This window comes from Capsicum annuum, chromosome 10 (genome assembly GCF_002878395.1).
Source record: "Capsicum annuum cultivar UCD-10X-F1 chromosome 10, UCD10Xv1.1, whole genome shotgun sequence".
NCBI lineage: Eukaryota > Viridiplantae > Streptophyta > Magnoliopsida > Solanales > Solanaceae > Capsicum > Capsicum annuum.
In genome coordinates this window covers 14,735,295-14,740,655 of record NC_061120.1, presented here as the reverse complement: position 1 = coordinate 14,740,655, position 5,361 = coordinate 14,735,295, and the positions used below count along the sequence as shown (strand labels likewise).

The following is a 5,361-nucleotide window of genomic DNA, read 5'->3' as shown; positions in this document are numbered from 1 at the left end:
ATATATTGTAGTATATGTTTTATATAAAGTAGTACATATATTGAATGGTACGTATATATGTGTATATATTTTTTATAGCCGTAGATATTTAACGTAGACATGCGTATATATTTTGTAAATTAGTATATAACTATATACATAGTGTGCGTATATATTATAGTATATATTGTACTATATTTTATTTAAAGTAGTATGTATATATTGAATGGTACGTATATATGTGTGTATATTTTCTAAAGTAGTATATATTTAACGTATACATGTGTATATGTTTTAGAAACTAGTATATAACTATATATTTAGTGTGTGTATATGTTGTAATATATATATATATATATATATATATTGTAGTATATGTTTTCTTTAAAGTAGAACATATATTGAATGGTACGTATATATGTGTATATATCTTCTATAGACGTATATATTTAACGTATACATGTGTATATGTTTTATTAACTATATATTTAGTGTGTATATATATTATTAACTATATATTTAGTGTGTATATATATTGTACTATTGTAGTATATATATATATATATATTGTAGTATATGTTTTATTTAAAGTAGTACATATATTGAATGGTACGTATATGTGTATATATCTTCTATAGACATATATATTTAACGTATACATGTGTATATGTTTTATAAATTATTATATATATCATTATATTTTAGTGTATATCTTGTAGTATATGTTTTATTTAGAGTAGTATATATATTTAACTAACGTATAGTCGTATACACGATTACATTTGTAATTGTGTATATGTATTATGTGTATATATTTTTTAAATTCTAATGCAGTATATACTATATATATAGTGTATATATATTGTTTAAAGTATTTAAAATGTATATTGGTTGGTATATATAGTTTATATTGGAGAAAAAACTTTTTTTTTTGGGGGGGGGGGGGGGGAGTTTTCACCAAATTTTTAATTTGGTTGGACTGGGTTGGGTTAAGTGAGCCGGTTCAAAGTTGTTTTTAAAATTTTTATTGTTTGGCCCGAAACCAGACCGGCCCGTTTAACCTGGCTAAATCTCACAAGTCGATTTCGGGTTGACCCGGCCCGGCCCGGCCCACTTAACTCCCTTAATCCAGCCCACTATTATTAGCAATTGTAATCAACAAGCAAATCAAGAACAAAAAATTCTTCATATTTTTTCCTTCTTTCTTCGCTTGTTTACATTCATATGAACTAGCTAGTTTGCCTCATATAGAGAATTTGCACAACACATAAAAGTGTAAAGTTGACTTGGGAAAAAATGTGAAATTTGAGTTGTCCTTGGGAAACTCATAAACAGCTAAGTATATATTGACCAAATTAAAAATGTGAATCTTAAGAATTACTATTAATCAGTGCGACTTTCATATAATATGCAGCAAGAGACGCTCGAAAAGGCTTCTTACTGTGATTCGTTGTTTAATCCATCATGACCTAGTTCATCTCAATTTAAGTAACCTTTGAGCGAATTAATGACTTTAGGGGCAAAGATAGGATACATTATAAGAGTTTAATAACTTTGATCTAAACATAAATTCATTGAATATTACTTTATGTTAATCCAATAAAATAAAATAGTAGAATTCTAAATCCATAAATTTCAATTTTCAACTCCGCCTATGAATGATCCACAGGGGGTGCGGATAACTTGTGAAATAGATCTATTGCTAACTTTACTAGATGATAAATAGTTATTAAGTAATAAGTATTTATTTTTAAGTAAATTATTTCGTGTATATTATTGGTTGGTTTAATTTTCATTTTTATCCTCTTGACTTAAGATGTTTTATTAATTCATATTCTAAATTAGATATTATCGTAATTAAATTATCTAATGTTTTAGGATCTTCGTTAGTATTATATAATCTTTTGTATTCTAGGTATAAACTATATAGTTTAGTTTCAATATCTTTTAATGATTTATTCTTTTCGTAAGATGTATTCATTAATTTGTGTAGTTTATTATTTTATCCTATTGAAATTTTGGCAATTTCTGTGTAGTATTTTATTCTAACTTTGCTATATTCAATGCGTAGGTTTATGTTCTTTATCTGATTAACTAGTATTTGTTGTTCATGCATAGGTAATTTTCCATCTGTATTAAATAATTTTTCGTGTGTATTAAATAAATCATTATCTGTATCTTCTCTTTCTAAGGTTAATTTCATTTTAAGTATTTTTTCTTCTACTTGTCTTTTTTCTATTTCAAGTTGATTTCTGTAATTAACTTCTTCATATATCCAATTTTGTCTTTCTCTAATTTTTTTTATATATTCTAACATTTATTTATTCTGAATAATATCCATCTGAATCTAAGTAATATTGATGTTCATAATATATGTGTAAGTTTTCTATACTGTTTAATAATTCTTCCTCTTCATAATCTTGTAATTTTTTCCGTATTATTTTCTTTATGCCTATAATTTCTATATCTCTAAGTATATATAAAACAAGTATTTTAATATCATTTGTCATTTAAGCTTGATAATATTTTTCAGTTGTTTGCTTTAGTCTTAGTAGTTCTTGCATATTTTCATTAAGAAATTCTATATATTTTATATCTTTAGTTTCCATGTATTTGTCTATATTTACTTTCATCCGTTATTCTATTAACTGTATGTTTCTCATATCTTTTTCCAAAAATTCTAGATATATGTAATTTATCATGGTAAGTATTTGTAAGAGTAGTTAGTTAGGTATGGTATGTAATTTATTCTAGTCATATAATATTTACCAAATGTTTTTTCTAATATGATTTTTCTTATATCTACTACTTTTATATCCTTAAGTGCATACAAAATAAGTATTTTAAATTTATCAACCATTACATCAGATAAATAATTATTCATTTTCATAAAATTGTTATTTTCAAAATATTCCCTTCAATCATGTACATAACAAAATATGGTCATCTTAGATTACTATATACTAGATTATTCTTAAATAACATGTTCTTCGGTCACTATTAGCATGGTAATCTGGATACTTTTCCCTTAAACAGCGTCTCTACTCTGGTTACTCCCCACCACGGCTTCTTACCTCATTTGTTTCACCTTTAGGATGGCATAGTTCTTAGGGATTTTTCTCCTTTTCCACTTTGCTAATAAACTTCTTAACATATTATTCTTCGAATAATTCTACTATAAAGTAACTAACATGAATTTATTTTATCATACCATGATTGTTGGGAATTATGAATTTAGCTATTCATAATCATAAATAAATATACTTGTTCGGGTAGGTTTGATATTTCTAAGGTTTGTTCCTCCATAACTTTTTCCATTGAAATAAATCTGTTTTTTAATAACTAAGCAAAATATTTTTTGTGGACAAGAGAGAGTTTTTGCTTCAACACATGAAGGCTTGCTTTGCAATGCCTTCGGTTCATGTTATTTATAGACTGAATCTTTACAAGAGTATTCACGTTTCTAAAATTAGTCTACTTTACAAAAAGTCTCCTAATAAGACAAAAATTATTAATGCCTAGACTAATAATAGTCAAAAAACCTAAAACCTAAAAGTTTAGCCTATACAAAAATTTTTAATATTTTACGTAAAGTAAATTGTGAAAGTTTACATGTTGCTTTCACAATTTAATAGCTTGTTTTCTATTATTACTCCGTTGATATCTTCTCGTTGTCGTATCTGCTGCTTTTCCATATCTCCATTATTGCTTCTTATCTTGTATCTTCCAGCTGGCATTCTTATCTATTTGGTTGATTTTTCTTCTATTCTAGCTGAACTTCTGGGATATCATTATCTCCTCCATTACATTTTGAACATTTATGATTTGGATATTTGTGTCCAATTTTCTTGCAATATCTGATTAATAATTCTTCTGAAATAAATTTTTCTCTGATAACTCTGGCGATAGGTTCCGTCTCTGGTTTGAGTAACGTCAGAATCCATTGCCTAACAGTTTCCATATCTGTTTCTCATAATTCCTTTGAATTTGAATATATTAGTACATGATTTCTTGAATAATAACTCCATATGGGATTTTGGTTACAGTATGTGTTTGCTAGCTCTTGCAAAATTGTAGATAGTCCGATAATCCTCTTATTCGCATAAAATTTTGGTATCTCAATTCTAGGTATTTCTGGTTGTGGAATAATATCTTGTGGTATAATCATATCTCATGTCATTCCTATCTTTTCAACTTGTATGGATTTTTTAACTTCATCATATAATAGCTTTGCTGGTGCCGTGTAAATTTTTATAAAAAATAGGGTACCTTTGGTTATTCTTTTAAAAATGCTAAATGCTTCATATATTTTCGGTATAGTGGATATCTCATTTCCGTCAGAGGTATATACAGTACTAAGTAGTCCATATTCATAGCAAGTTTTAACTAGACTTGATTTGGTTTTAGGTAAAGCAATTAGCTTATTATGTCCGGTCAATCTTTGGGTTATATAGTTTGTATCTGGTTCTTGGATGTTTATAGCTCTAGGGTTAGTATTTAAAAAGGTTTATACATTGTAGATATTTTCTATATATGCCCGGGCTGTGTAGTAATAAGTCTTTTTGTCTTGGTTTAAACTATCTCGGTATGTGGTAATTTATTGAGGTATAAACATGGGATCTTTTGATGTATTTGGTATATATGGTTTATCAAATAGCTTGTTTAGGTTCATATTTGTGTTTTTTCTAACTCCTTTGCTTGTACCTGCAGAAGTAGATTGATAAATGTTATTGGTTTTATGGAGTGTCCCATCGTCTCCTTCTAGCTCTAGAACTTTAATGTCTTCCGATCGACATAGCTCTGCACACTGCTGAGTTAGCTGATTTGTAGCTATAAACTTCAGTTTAACTTCATTAGTCTTTAGCTTTACTATTTCATTACCCATACTGTCCACTTTCATTGAAAGCGTAGTTAGGGTGTTGAATATCTTTTCTAGAGTATCCTCTTCTATTATATCAGTCTGTGTAGCTTTGTTTTGATATGTAATCTGCTATAATATTTTTGTTAGTACTAATTACTTCAATTATAAATGTGAAATTTAATATATTCAAGGCTAGTCTCCGAATTTCTTTTGTTATAACTGAATTTTGTATTTTCTTTGTTAACCACCAACGTACCTGTGTATTATCCATTCGTACAATAAACTTGTTATATACAATATATGACTCAAATACTAACAAACATTTATATAGTGAACATAATTCTTTCCTATTTATTTCCCATTTTATTTTTGTTTCATTGAACGTACCTGAGTAGTATCTACAATGGTGTTCTAATTTTTCTACTTCATATCTGTATTTAAGTACTCCTCCATAACTACATTCACTAGCCTCTGCTTCTACTATATATATAAAATTTCTATTTTCATATGAAAATTGTAGT

The 5,361-nt window shown here is 27.2% G+C and overlaps 1 pseudogene; it reads right to left on the bottom strand.

Moving 5' to 3' along the window:
• LOC107844168 overlaps positions 1-1,168 on the bottom strand; it is a 6,548-nt pseudogene extending 5,380 nt beyond the window's left edge.
• Positions 1,169-5,361: the final 4,193 nt, after the last annotated feature.